Source organism: Vicugna pacos, chromosome 28 (assembly GCF_048564905.1).
Source record: "Vicugna pacos chromosome 28, VicPac4, whole genome shotgun sequence".
Lineage (NCBI taxonomy): Eukaryota > Metazoa > Chordata > Mammalia > Artiodactyla > Camelidae > Vicugna > Vicugna pacos.
The window spans coordinates 7851898-7867207 of record NC_133014.1 but is presented as its reverse complement, the minus strand read 5'-3'; the positions used below and the strand labels follow the sequence as shown (position 1 = coordinate 7867207).

Genomic DNA, 15310 nt, shown 5'->3' with positions numbered 1-15310 from the left:
GTTATAATTTTTATATAAGAAAATACATAGACCTTAAGTGCTCAGTTCAATGATTTTTGACAGTTGTATACACCCACGACAACACCACCTGAAACCAGATATAGAACATTTCTATCACCCCAGAAAGTCCCTTCATGCTGGGTTTCAGTCATCTCCACCCTGACTCCCAGGGAGCCAATGTTCTGATTTCTCTGTACCATGGATCAGTCTGACCTGCTCTAGGACTTCATGTAAAGGGAATCAGGCTGTGTGTTCTCTTGTGTCTGAGTTCTTTTCCTCAAAACAATGCTTTTGAAAACCATCCACACTGCTGCCTGTTTCAGTAGTCCTTCATTCTCATTGCTGAGTTGTGTTCCATGTTTGAATAAATCACTATCTGTTTATCCCTTCAACTATTGATGGACATGTGGTTTATTTCCAGTTTGGGGCTCTTATAAATACAGCTGCTATGAATGTTTGTGTACAAATCATTTTGATGACATATGTTCTCATTTCTCTTGAGAAAATAAGAGTGGAAATGTGGGGTCATGAGGTAAGTGCACATTTAACTTTATAAGAAAATGCCAAATTGTTTTCCAAAGTAGTTGCATCATTTTACATTCCCACCAGCTATGTACGTGTTACTCCATATCCTCTCCAGATTTAGTGCTGTTGGTCTTTCTAACATTAGTCATCCTGGTGGGTGTGAATTACTATTTCACTGTGGTTTTAATTTATATTTCTAATTCATAATTTGATTACTAATGACACCGAGTACTTTTCATTTATGTATTTTTCGTCCATATTTATCCTTTGATGAAATGTCTGTTCAGAGATTTTCCCCGTTTTTTAATTGGGTTGTCTTTTTATTGTTGATTTATATAAAATTTTTATATACTTAGGAAATGAATCCTTTGTCAGATAGAGGTATTGTGAATAATTTGTCTATACATTTCCCTTTTAATGATGTAAGACTTACAGAAAAGTTGCAAAAGTAGTCCAAAGAATTTCCACATATCCTTCATCCAGGACCCATAAGTGTTAACATTTTACCAATTACCGTGTTGACTTTATCAGCCCCTCTCTCTCTCACCTTCTCTCTCTCCCTCGCACATACACAGTAATTTTTTTTCTGGACCATTAAACACTAAGTGACAGAGTTGATGCTTCTTTATCTTTAATACCTCAGTGAATATTTTCTAAAAACAAGGGTGTCTTCTTACTTAACCATAGTACCATCATCAGAATCGGTAAACTAACACTGACACACAACTGTTGTCTAATGCACAGATCTTGTTCAAAATTCATCAGTTGTCTTACAGTGTCCTTTATAGCAAAAGAAAGCAAATTGCTAGAGTCAAGAATCCAAACCAAAATCATGTTGCATTTAGTTGTCATTTATCTTCAGTCTTCCTTAATCTAGAACAGTTCCTCAGCCTGCTTGTCTGCCTGTCTTTCAGTCTGTTACTTGTTTATTGTCTTTCATGATCTGGACAGTTTTGAAGGGTGCATACCATTTGTTTTGTGGACTATCTTCTTCATGTCCTTAATGGTATCTTTTGATAAAGAGAAGCTTTTATTTTGATGAAGTACAATTTATAACGATTTTTTATGGCTAGTGCCTTTTGGTCCTAAGAAAGTTCTGCCTACCCTCAATTCATGAAAATATTCTGGTTTTTTTTTTGTTTGTTTCTGTGCATTTTGGTTGCTCCTTTTATATTTAGGTCTATCTATGATCCACCTCAATTAAATTTCCTGTGTGGAGTGAGATAGGAGTTGAGATTTGCTTTTATCCATACATATCCTAGTTGTTTTACCATCATTTCTTGATTCTTTTGCTTCTTGATGAATTTCCTTTCCCCATTGAATTGCCTTGGCAACTTTATCAAAAATCAACTGACCATATATACTTGGGTTTTTCTTTCTGGAGTTTCTATTTTGTTCCACTAGCCTGTTCTTCATGTCAACACCACACTGTTTTAACTACTGTAGTTTTATTATGTCTGGAGATTAAGTAGTATAAATCCTCCAACTTTGTTCTTTTTCAAGATTATTTTTATCAAAAAAAAAAAAAAAGAGTAGGGGAACATGGTAAATGATACCACAAGGAAGCAACCAGCCAAATGTGGACTGTAGGAAATGCAGCAGGACAAACAACCTGGTGGTTTTAACAAGTAAATGAGGTGAAAGGACATAAGGGGAAGGGAGACCGTCAGGGATGAAAAAAAACCTTAGAGACAGTCAAATGCAGTGTATGGAACTTACCTGGACTCTGATTTCAATAAACTAACCATACAATGTTATGTTTGAGACAATCGGAGGAGTAGAAACCCAAACAGAGTATTAGATGATACTGAGGAATTGTTCATTTTGCTAAGAGAACATTGTACTCTGGTTATCTTAAAAAAATCTTAGGATGATATAAAGTATTTATAGGCAAAAGGATATGAAATATGGGATTTGCTTTAGGATGCTTGAGCCATCATTCCAAAAAAGTGTGTGGGTGAATGATAAAACAAGATTTTTTTAATGTTGCTTATTCTTCAGCTGATTGTGGTTTATATTCTATTCTTTCTGTATTTGAGTATGTTTTAAAATAAATCTCCAGAATAAAATGCTTACAAAACTTAAAAAAAAGATTGTTTTATCTAATGTAGGGCCTTTGCATTTCCATAAAATTTTAGAATCCAGTTCCTTTTTTTAAAAAAAGCCTGTTGGGGTTTTGATGGGGATTGCATAGAATCTACAGATCAGTTTGGGGAAGGAGAATCTTTATTGAGATTTCATAAACATATACCATACCATTTACATTTGTTTAGGTCTTCTTTCATTTTTCTTAGCAGTGTCTTACAATTCTTGCACATAGTGCTAGATTAATTCTTAAGTAATTATGTCTATGATACTATTGTAAGTGGTATTTTTAAAATTTCATTTTTTATTGTTTGTTGCTAAACTTTTAAGTACAGTTGAGTTCTGTATATTAGCTTTGTTTCTTGCAATCTTATTAAATTCACTTATTCTAATTTTTTTGTAGATTAGATAGGATTTTTTATATACACAATCATGTTGTCTTCAAGTAACAGCAGTTATGTTTTCCTCCTCTTTATGCCACGGGATTTATTTTCTTTTTTTCTGTATTGTACTGGCTAGGACTTCCAGGGCAGAGGTGAATAGAGGGGCTGAAGGTGAACATCCTTGCCTTGGTCCTGAGCTCAGTCTTCAAATCAAGCATGATGTTAACTGTAAGCTTCTCTAAGATGACTTTTATCAACTCGAGGAAGTTCCTTTGTATTCTTAATTTGCTGAAAGATTTGTTTTTCTTTTTTTTTTTAACGTGAATAAGTGTTGAATTTTGTGACAGAAACCATTTGGTCTGAAAGCCTAGAATACTTACCATCCAGCCCCTTAAGAAAAAGTTTCTCAGTGGAATACTACTCAGCCATAAAAACCGACAACATAATGCCATTTGCAGCAACATGGATGCTCCTGGAGAATGTCATTCTAAGTGAAATAAGCCAGAAAGAGAAAGAAAAATACCGTATGAGATTGCTCATATGTGGAATTTAACAAACAAACAAACAAACAAACAAACAAAGTATAAATACAAAACAGAAATAGACTCACAGACATAGAATACAAACTTGCGGTTGCCAAGGGGGTAGGGGGTGGGAAGGGATAGATGGGATTTTGAAATTGTAGAACAGATAAACAAAATTATACTGTATAGCACAGGGAAATATATACAAGATCTTATGGTAGCTCACAGAGAAAAAAATGTGACAATGAATATATATATGTTCATGTATAACTGAAAACTTGTGCTGTACGCTGGAATTTGACACAACATTGTAAAATGATTATAAATCAATAAAAAATGTTTAAAAAAAAGTTTCTGACCTCTTCTGTAGATAAAAATATAAAAGATACCCTGGTTCAAAGCATGATAGCAATTTGGATCTAATCAAGAGAGAGAACCCACACAATAATTCAAACAGGAGAAGGTTAATATCAAGATCATTAAATCGTGATAAACCATAAGATGTAGGAGAATCTCCATGACAGCCCAGGGTTGAAGGAGAGCAACCAAGGAAGGATAAACCTGGAATGGGGACCCCCTCCCCAAGGCTACCATTTAGACCTTGTTGGATCTGGTATAACTGCAGCCCAATGGAAGGCAGAGAGGTTCACTGGTTTGTACAGGCCTGAGCTGGTCTGCAGTTGCTGGACCAACAGGAAGCAACTCCCAGAATGCAGGTGGGGCGAGCCACAACCAGCGGCTGGCCAATACAAGTGTGCAAAGAAAGTGAGGGCACCAGGGTGAGAAGGAGACCTGGAGCTGTGGTGCTGTGTGAGAAGGGCTGTGGCACCAGGAGGGCCCAGGAGACAAGCCTGGGGGATGGGAGCACAGGGAAGCAGACGGAGTTGGAGCAGGCAGGATTGACATTCCCTGTCCATGCTGAGAGAGCTGCAGGAAGGTGACCAGCAGGTCAGACTGGGGCTGAGACACCGTCAGGGACCCCTGTGTTCTAGGCATATGATGGGGGCAGAGCACCACTGGTCATTCATTCTCACACCCTCATTCCAGACCAGTGGTGCAGCCACCAGAAACAGCAGAAGAGTTCCTTCCCGTTTCAGTATCACTTCTGCTTCCTCTGCTGAGAAAGCTGAACATCTTGCTGCAAGCTGTAAAGAAGAAATGCTTAAAGTCATACTGGGGAGCAGATAATACTGGGGAGCTGAGAGGTAATGAATTGATAATGGACACAGCGTGGTTGAGGACTGGTGTATGATGGGCAGTTAAGTATTTGACCCAGCCCATATTCTATTAGAGGATCTTGGAATAAAAGTGACAAGTAGTATTTTTTTTTAAACAAATGAGAAACCTGAGTCCTACATTAACTTAATTGCTCAAATTTATGGAGGTTTTAAGTAAAATTCTAGACTTTATGTTAAAATAAGTCCAATTATATTAAAGAGTTAAAAACATATAAGATCATCAAAAAATAGTAGACATCATATGTGTAGTGGAATTATGCATTCTTGGCTTTCAATGAATTGAATGAATCTCAGTGGGAAACATTTGCAAGTCTGTAGAATAAATCTATAACTCAAATAAAAAGGCAAGCCAACTGGGAGAAATCTTTTCATCAAGTAAAGCAGAGAAAAGTCTCACCATTGAAAAAGCTCAGAAAATTGAAGGGAACAACATCAACTTTAATGTAAATAGAACAAGGGCGTGAATAGGTGAGTCACAAAGAGGAAACACAAGTAATAGACAGACATAAGAAAATGTTCAACTTTACTACTTCTTATTGAGATGCAAATTAAAATATAATGGGGTACAGTTTTGCATGAAATTCAAAAAACAAAAGAGAATGCTGGTGAAAAAAAAATGGTGGAACTGGTAAATGATTGATGGCAATAGAAATTGCTAAAACTTCTCTTGAATCCAGATGTTTATATCTCTGGAGTAATCCTAGTTCTGGGAATATAATCTAAGGAAATAATTACCAAAAAATAGGAAAAGATTCTATGCATGTGTCTATGGCAGTCATTTAAAGGATTGAAAAATGGGAAATAATTCAAATGTATGTTAAAAAGGTCAATAATTTTGTAAATCGTTCTCTTAATCATGTAATTCATTTGGCCATGATCATGGCCTGTGATAAATGATTTGGCCATGACCAAAAAGCATTGGAAACTAATGGATCGGCACCACAGTCCTCCTCAGGCTCTTAATGCTATTTGGATGGAATTCATGACTTCAAATTTCATTAATTTAATTTTATTTTCCTTCTATTCTCCTTCTATTCTAGGTGAGGAAAACAGATGTCATTATCTTCATTGTCTGCAAAGGAAGCAGGCAAACTGGGCCTTAAAAATTAAAAACCACTGTTTCTCCCCACTTTGGGGACCCTTTCCCGCAGACATCTTTGCACTGACCGGGAGAAGTTGTGCTGGGGAAAGTGATGCATCGTTGCTTCTCGTGTGAACCTTGCCTGCCTCTGCATAAATATTTTATTTCCCAAAAGCCATTCCTACCAATTGCCTTGTCATTTACCAAGGATCTGGACCACATGCCAAGGCAGCCCCACACCCTCCCGCTTACTGATAAGGCTTACCTGTTTGAATTTCTACTTCCCATCTGCTAGTCTGGTTTATCTCCTTGTCAGATCGCGTGTTCTTTAACACACTGGGCACCGGATGGCCCCAGCAGAAGTGGCTGCTTTGTTGCCCACCTATGGGTACAAATTATGTGCCTTTCGACACTAACCTGTAATTATCAGCTCCCCAGTACACTTGAAATTTGCTTGGACTGGGCAGATATTACATAATTAGAATAACGAAAAATTAGTTCCCTTCCCCAGTTTTAAAAATCAAAGTGTATTGTGTGCACCCAGAATAAATAAGAAATTGTATTTTTCCAGGGTAAAACTGAAAGACCTATACCTACAATAATATCATCACTGAATCTTGACTGAAAAAAAAAGCAAATCCCAGAGACTATATAGACCATAATCATACTATTTATAATTTTTAAACAATTAAAACTGCATATCACTGGGGAGTCCCCTAAGTCACACCTGTGTGTGCTCAATCCTAGGCATGGCTAGCATTTCACATTTCATTTCTGGGGCACTGAAGTCGCAGGTGAGTACTGGGCTCATGAGGTTCCCTGTGGCCAGACTTCCTCAGCTCCTCATAGTTGGGTACCACCTTTTTCCCCACAGACCCCTTCTCATTTCCTTAGTGAGTCCTGACAGAGGCTGAAGCAACCTGGGATTCACCTAGTCCTCCCCTTCTCTTCGTCTCACCTGCCCCATCAGGATGAGGGAGAGATGCCCTCTCCGTAGCGCCCTTGGCACTGTGGTCTCCCTCTTCCGGCACGAGGCTTTGGGTTTCTGAAGATCTCTCTGCTGGATCTCCTGATACCATGTACCTGTTAGGACATCCCACTAACTCATCGGGGATTGCCTGGTGCTGAGTGTGTCCTGCAGCTTGACAAGAATTGCTGCCCCTTCCACACTGCGCCATATACACCTGGTTGTACCTCTGATGAAGCTGAGCAATAGGACAGGCCCCCAGAGGCCACCCCACTCGGTGTGTCTTTGGCCAAATCTGGAGCCTCCATCTTAGGAGCCCAGGATCTTGCTGCTGGATGCCTTTTCAGGCAGATTCATAGGTATATCTTCTCCAGGCTCTTCCTGCTCATTTCCAGTCTCAATTCATCTGCTTCCACCTTTCAGGTGCCGAAAGTTCTCCAATGATAACTATCGCCACCCACATAATTTCCCACAGGCCAATTACGTGCTGGGTCCTGTCACGGATTCTTTGTTTCATCAGACTCATGTACTGATCCATGTCACGGTCAATTTTGGAAGTTCTTGTTTTCCCTCTCAGATCTTAGAAAAGGTCGGCATTTCAAATACAAAGTCCAAATGGATTTTTCTTTTTTTAGTATTATGCCTTAAAATTGTCTATGACAATGACTACATTCTCCAAAATCAGAATTTAAGATTCTTTAGAAACTCTGAAGTATTTCTAGGCAGCAAAGGAAAACCACCTGCTTCCTGTCTTCCCTGAGGACAAGTCAACAGGAAACAGCTTTAACTTGTATCATAAATTATGGGGATTAGAGGAAATACAACATTTCCCAAGAATGAGGACTGTTCAAAAAAATTTGCACAGAGTAACTGTTGTATGTTGGAGACTCTCTGGATTAAGGAGATGAAAGGTCTTGATGAGGCCCTTATCTCATGAATTATCTCTTCTCTTGTGTTAGATTCACTTCGGGTTTCTTCCAGGAACCCAAATGATAAAACAAGAACTCCCTCTCCTCTGCCTTTTGTGGCTTCAACTTTGTTTTGTTGATTTACCACTTTCATTCATTTGCTTTCCCAGGACCAGAATCCTTTGACTCTGAACAATTAAGTCTGACTTTTCTTCAGGGAAATTTTTTTTTCTAGGCTTTGCTTCCCTTTTTAAAAAAGATGAATGTGTGTACATGTGTGCATGTGCCCATGTGCCCTTCTAAATCTTTATTTCTCCAGTGAATAGTATACACCTCATCTCTCCCTTCAAGGGTTGCATGAACTTGAAAACTTAGACAATCTGCTCCATAAATAGACAACTTGATAGTTATTTTCAAGAAATGCCATGTACTTCAAGTCCTCAGGAAAGCCTCTGGTTTTCAGGCTGCTGGGAGATCTGCTCCTGCAGAGTTTCTTCCTCTAAGAGTGTCATTCACAGGAATCTGGAATCCAAGAGGCCAAAAAGACTTGATTCCTCCTGGAATCTGTTCCTTCCCTCCAGAACCAAAGAGTGAGAGGGTGGTGAGATTAGGTCATCTCTCCCGACCTGTGTGTCCATAGATATTTAACTTCTGTGGAGAAAGTGAGGTTGGAGAAATGTGGAGGCTTTGTTATTTCTATGTTTTAAGTTATTTTCTTCAAAAAGAGTTTAAGTTCCTAAGGTTTCCACAGAAGGCAATGAATACCAGCTGGATTAGTGGGGTTTACTTTTTAGTTCAGGGAGTCTGGTGTTATCTGGTGTGATAGAAGAAAACAGAATGTCTGCAAGGAGAATACACAATATCCCTGAGACATTTGTTTCTAAACCACCCCCCGCCCCGAGATTGTCAACGAGTTTAAGGGGATGTGTATTCCCACCTTTAGACTTCAGACTCCCGCATTTGCGCTGTGTCCTCATGTAGCATGGATTACACTACGGGCAAAACATCCCAGGGAAGTGTCCAAGGAAGCCGCTCCCAGCTAGGAGAGAGTCCGTAGTTGACAAATGGACTTTCCTGCTTTCTTGCTCCTGGCTCGCCCCCTCTTCCCTTGGAAGGCACGGTGATACGAGTCAGTGGCTTCTGCCTCTTCCGGGACCGCCTTTGAGGCTCCAGAGCCTCACCTGACTTTCCCAGAGAGAGGGAGGCAACCGGCTCCTTCCGCCGCCCGCAGAGGAGGGTCCTGGGGCCGGAGCGTGTGGGAGGGAGTGAGGCCAGAGCCGCTGCCCAGAACCGGGAGGGAGCGAGGAGGAGACGCTCTGCCAGACACAGGCGCGCCGCGAAGAGCTCAAACTTTGGTGGGGTAAGGATTTTAGGGGCTCTTGAGCTGGTTGTTCTTGGGGCGCTGGGAGGTGCGCTGGGGACGCAGACTCCAGCCTGGAGGTGGATTTAAAAAGTATGCGCTGGGGAGTGGGGTGGCGGGGCCTGAGGGCGGGCGTGGCGCTGTCCGCAGCCCCCGGTGCTGAAACGGGCCGCTTCTCTGCGAGAGGGAAATAGGCAGAAGAACCAAGGGCCAACTCCGGCAGCTGCTTCCACCCCAGGCACACACACACCCACTCCCCTTCAGCCGGTATCAAAGGACTAGAAGCCGTCCTCTGTGCCTCCCGAGTCCATCGCACCCTCTTCTACTCACGTCCCGCAGCCGCGCTGGGCCGAGTCTGGTTGAGCCGTCGGGGCAGGAGGCAGAAGTAGGTGGGCTCCTTCAGCAAAAGGATGTCCAGACTGACAACACCCCCGGGACACTTCCCCAAGATTCCTTGTACCCGGAGGCCGCGCCCCGCGCCTCCTCGGCTGCCCGTCTGGGAAGAAGCTCCTAGCCGCCTCGTTCACTCGGCTCCAGATCGGGGTCCTGCGCGGAGTTTCCGAGAGTACGCGCTGCGCATGGGGAAGTTGTGTTCGCGGCTTAGAGGGAGCGGGGGCTAAGGGGAGCGCGGACGGGGGTCGGGGGACTGTCTTGGCCTGACCCTACTCAGCCCTGAGGATCCAAAGAGACAGGTGAGCTGAGGAGGAGGCAAAGAATGAAAATTCTTTTGGAGAACGAACACTCTCTCTTTCATTTATTTATTTTTTGTAATGATAAAATCATAATCCTCGATCTTGGCTGCTCAGGCCTTAGGGGCTTAGTGCTCAGGAGGGAGGAGAAGGGGCGGAGGTCCTCTGATCCTTTGCAATCCTCTAACCGGATACTCACACGGGCTTTCTATCTTGTTCTCAGGCTCTTCTCCCCAGCCCAGCCTCCAACCCCACTCCCAATCCCCAAGGGGGCTCAGCCAGCTGCCCCTCACACTCTGACCATCTTGTGCAAGGGCTGGGTGACTGGAGGGAGGGAAGGGCCGATTCATTTTTCTCTCCTTGTAATTCCCCAATTCACAATTTCCCTACTTTACTTTATGCAAAGACTTTAAACTTTGTCATTCTGAAGAGGGTATCTCTAACTAAAGGCGACATGTGGCCGAGAATGAGGGGGACAAGAGCAGAGAGAACCCAGAGCCCGCGGCTGGGCCTCCTTGGCAGTAGACTGGGTGCGGGGGACATGCAATTCTCGTGCTTGGGACTCTCCCTGCGAGTAGTTCTGAGGGCGCAACCCCTCTCCTGAAAACGCGACAGCTGGGTGCTCCTCACCAAATCTTCCAGAGTTGTAAAGCTGGGGTCAGCATCGTGCCTGGTACCTCAAACTCTGGGGCAATGGCCCCCCACCTGGGTTGTGGCTCTATCCCAGAGTGGTCAGCCTAGACCCCTGTCTCTAGGGACCTGTCTGCCAAACCACTCCCCCCACCCTGCACACACACACACACACACACAAACACACACACACACACTTTCATTCATAAAAATGGGCAAGATATTGTTGCCTGGGCATATGATCACAGACTCCTTAAGTTAAAAATCACTGGAGGGGGCAAAGGAAAGTTGGTCGGGGAGAAGGGAGGTGACCACTCCCTTCACAGCCACTCTCCAAGCTAAGTCTTGTGTATGCCAAAGTCCTGGATTCTTGAAAATTCTGCCAGGTCAGGGAACCTAGTAAGAACTTCACTGAATTAGTGAGAAATCCTTTGGCGGGGAGGGGGTGTGGCAGGGAAGATAAGAACTTCTCTTACTTCATATGAACCCCCAAATGCACGCTATTTTTCCTCTTCAGCCTCTGTTCGGCTATAAACAGACATTTGTCCGGGGTGAGATGCCAGGAGAGGGTAAATAGCAGCTCTCTGGGTGACAGACTGGTCAGTGCAAGATCTCAGTCACTTTATTTGGAACTTTGGCCAGGACTGTGCGTGCCTCTTCCCTTTGATGTGCCTGGGTTTATGCCTTTTCTGTCCTCATTCACTATCTGCCAGCAGTAGTTGCATCTGGTTAATAATGGAGTTTCCATGGAGACCAATCTCCCGTCGCCATGGTACCCAGGAGGTAAACAGTTGGAAGCTATAGAAGCTCTTCACTGTCTCCCCCAGATCTTGCACAGGCTGCGGGTTTCCTGTGGTTGTGAGGGAGGGATGGCAATGACCAGGTCTGCGAACCTCACCCGACCCCACCCTATCCCTCAAAACAAATATACACTACCTAGCTGCCTATTCACCTGAAATCCTATCAAATGCCTGCCAATCACTGCAGCCTCCAGGTTGCAATGGGTCAAGCTTTTATCTCTATCCCCCAATTGTGTACACTGAGGCTGGGGGTGAATGATTTTCCTTCTGACCTAATTCATGTCAGCTGCACGCTGACTACTCCTGAGTACAAATCACTAGATGAAGCCCTGTGGGAGACAAAATTAATTAAACAAATAGTCCCTGGCCTCTGGACATCACGGTGTAGAGGTGACCTCCCCTCTGGGCTGAAACAGAGGTGATAACAGTGCCAGGAGTGTAGGGAGAGGTGGAAGCGACAGACTCCCGGGGAGGCCATACTGGAGTTGGAAGTAAGGAATTTCAACTGGCAAGCAAGAGGGAAAATGTCTCTCTAGGCAGGGGGACTAGCAAAAGCAAAGATGTGAGTATTACGCAGGAGAGGATAGGCCCTGCTATAGTAACACATAGATTTGGAACATCTGATGGCTTAGCCCATCGCTTATGCAATATCTGAGGTTCTGAGGCTTTGGGGAACCCTGCATCATTGTGGGAGTCTGCTGGTCAGAGCCTGTCACTCAGCCCTCAGCTGGCCTGGAGGGGAGGCAGAGATATCCAGCCAGCACAGGGCTTTGGTGAGCAGTCTCTACCAATAGGTGGGAAGAGAAAATTCATCTCACCCTTGAGGAAAGGGTGAGTAATTTGGTTTAAATGGAACATCCCTTAGGCTAATATGATCCAGGTTTTTAAAAAATCTTGAATGTTAAGCTAAGACCACATGCTGGAGAAAAGAGGCAATCTCTGAAAATTTCTGAGTGACATGATTAGAACTATCTTTTAGAAAGACCCTGGTGTTAGTGCAAGAGGTTCATTCATTCTTTCGTTCCACACTCACTGAGCCCCTTTTAAGGGCCAGACCTTGAATGAATTGCAGAGGTGAGACTAAAGATGAAAGATGAGCAAAGGGAGTTGTTTCAATAACCCCAGGGAGGGGGGCAAGGGCCTGGACAAAGAGGAAGGCAGAACTCAAGGAGGCCAGGAGCTGCTCTGGCTTGTTCACTATTACACCCCCACTGCCTGGCAGTCCTGGCACATGGTTAGGGCTCAGTCTATCTCTGAACTAGTGAATGGATGAGTGGCAACAGAGAAGACAGAAAGTTGGTGGTGCGACGGAGAGGACTTGGTGATGATGGAGCCGAGGAAGTGAGGGAGAGGGAGGAGTATACTAAGTCTTTGCTAGGTGATCTGTTAGCTCTGGGCGGCATCCATGGGACATTAACCAGGACAGGACTCGGGGGAGGAAGGGCATATGTGGGAGCAGTTGGAATGGTGCCATTCGGGGCAGTTGGTTTTGTACCAACAAAAGCTCTCCCCAGGATACTGCCTCCTCACACAGCCCACACCCTGGACCTCTTCCGACCCCCAGAGCACTTCTTGTGTCCGTCTTTGAGGAACTGCACCACTCCATCTTGTATCATAATAATGCAGTGTAGGGGTGAAACCCAAACAGGCTTTTATTTCCCAGTCCTGCCACTGGGTGACTTTGAAGGAATCATTAACCATTCTGAGTCTCAGTTCCTTCATGTGTAAATTGGGAGCTAGTAGTTATAATATCCGCCTCCTTGGGTTGTCTTGTCCGGAGAAGTAAATGAAGCAACCAGAGTGAATTCCTCAGCACAGTGCCTGCATGGCAAGTGCTGAAAGTTGGATATGACCATCTTATTATTTCCTGTAATGACAGTGGATTACTTTTATAATCATATCCCAATAGTTAATTAAGGAAAAAATTAACACACACTTTACCCCCTGTGCCTGCAGCTAAGCTTGGTGAACAAGGTCCTTGGGGAAGGAAAGGAGGTCCTTCGCCTGGCTTTGTTGACTCTGTGTGTGTGTGTGTGTGTGTGTGTGTGTGTGTGTGTGTGTGTGTGTGTGTTGGAAGGTAGGGGATGCAGATGGAATTCTAGGGAGCAGCATCTGTAGGGCTGGCTACAGAAATCTGGGTTCTCCAGCTCTAGCAACATCTAGAGAGCAGTTTCATCCTCTTGGAATCTCACCCTGAGCAGCTGAATCTTATTGCAAAGTAGTCATCTAGAGACTGACTGCTCTTAAAGCAGAGGAAACCAGAGTCCTGTTAATTCTGTGTCATCTGTGCGGAAGACCGAGACACTTTCTAGGCAGGAGACAAGGCTCTGTCTGGTGGTTGAGTAACATAATTGATAACCTTGTTATGATTTCAATGCATTCTGTTTCACCCACATTTCTTCCTGTCGGGGGTGGGGTGGGGGGGTGAAGACGTTAGCTCTTCTCAGGCAAGAATTGAGAGTCTGCAGCTGGCACCTGCAGGCTTCCCTTTGCTTGTGCTATAAAAAGGCATAGAGTCCATGGAGTCCATGCCTCACAGCCATTCAGAGTCTGCCCTGGGAAATAAGGCGCAGCTCCCCTAGATCAGACCAGCCTTCCTGTCTTGGTTCAGTGATGTCCTTGGGTTTGCCTAGGCTCCACTCTGCAGAAAAGGAAGAATGGGGATTCTGACCTCCGTTTCCCTTCATCAACCTGGAAGCTCAACTCTAAGTGTCAGCGGATAGAGACCCCTCCAAATTAGAAAGCCCACCAAAAGTGTGGGTTCTTGCCTGCCAGTTAAGAAAGAATTCTTGGCAGAGGCAAAGGGACAAAGCGAGAGGCTGCTTTATTGCTCAAAAAAAGGAGAAGACACTCGAGTGGGGGAACTGTAAGCCACGAGCCCAGGTGGCTTGATGGGAGAGCTCCCACTTTTGGGGTCACAGCTGGGTACTTTTATCTGTCTACTTTGGTGCTTCTTGTCCTCTTTTCATTGGCTGCCCTTTTTGTGCTCATTTCTCCAGCTCGTTCTGCTCTGTGGAGCAAGCACTTTGCAAAAAACACGGTTTAGCAAGCAGGTCCCGCAAACAATGTGATTATATATATTAAATCAAGTCAGGGCTTTGTGTTTCCACCAAATAGCTTTTTCCATTACCCAAGCAAAAGTATTTCCTAAGGCCAACTATAGGTTAATTTTAAACAGGTTAATTTTAAACCTTTAAGAAGGTCTCTAGATAATAGATCTGAGCTTCAGTTCCCTAGCTCCCTGCCTCCCTCATGGGCACAACTGGACATACTCTCTGTGGTCAAAGACCTGAGCTATCCTTCTGGAATTTTTCTTGGGCAGATAGAGGGTACTTTTAGACCTCAGTGGTCCCGGAGGCAGAACTACTCCCCGCCACCCACATTACTCCCCATCATGTCTCTGTCTCTATTTCAGCACTTTTCCTTCCTCCCCTCACTGTTTACATGCCTGTTTCCCCAAGAAATTTTGTGCTTTCAAAGACAAGGATCCATCTCCAACTTCATAGTCCTCAGGGCCAGGTGCAATGCCTGGGACAATAAGCATGTTGGTGGGAAGAAAACATGTTGGGTTTAGTGATGCTGTAAAGAAAATGAGAATTGTCTGAAATGGCATGTTCTTAGTTCCCCAGTCAAGCCCTAAAAACACAATTGTTTGCGAGAGGCTCACAAACCACTCAAGCCTGGGATCCACTTCTAGGTCACCCTGGTCGTTGGCAGGACTCATCTTCCCATGCTTGAAATTTTAAATTATATTTGTGCACTTGTAATCTCCTGCAGTGGGTGTGATAAACCAAACAAACTGCAACACCGGCTTCAGGGTCAGACAGACCCTATCTTGCATTTCCTCTTCTGCAAAATCAGCACCACTGTGACCTCTTGGGGTTCCTGAGGGTTAACGAGTAATGGATATGCAAGTGCTTCACATGCGGGGGCCCTTCCTGGATGGGAGTTTTCATTTTCAGCAGAGCCTCAGGATCACTGATTGTAATTTCATGATCTCATTTGTGAGTTCTCCTAGAGTTTATGGGGCTAAGAGATGTGAAGACACTTGAGTGGTTGGGGCATCACTTAGGATGTCATGGCTTAAAAGCTGGTAAATAGGCAGAAAGAATTAAGTGTT

General features: G+C 43.9%; 1 long non-coding RNA gene across 3 annotated transcripts; it reads right to left on the bottom strand.

Annotated features, from left to right (window-relative positions):
- Positions 1-3224: 3224 nt before the first annotated feature.
- On the bottom strand, positions 3225-8730 carry LOC140689987 (uncharacterized). Of its 3 annotated transcripts, none has more exons than XR_012065145.1 (3): positions 7021-8730; positions 6102-6218; positions 3225-4662 (listed from the first exon to the last, which is right to left on the bottom strand). It is a non-coding gene; the product is annotated as an uncharacterized lncRNA (long non-coding RNA). The 3 variants fall into 3 exon arrangements; XR_012065144.1 differs by having other exon boundaries at positions 6102-8525; positions 8649-8730; XR_012065142.1 differs by having other exon boundaries at positions 6102-8730.
- Between the last annotated feature and the right edge of the window lie 6580 nt (positions 8731-15310).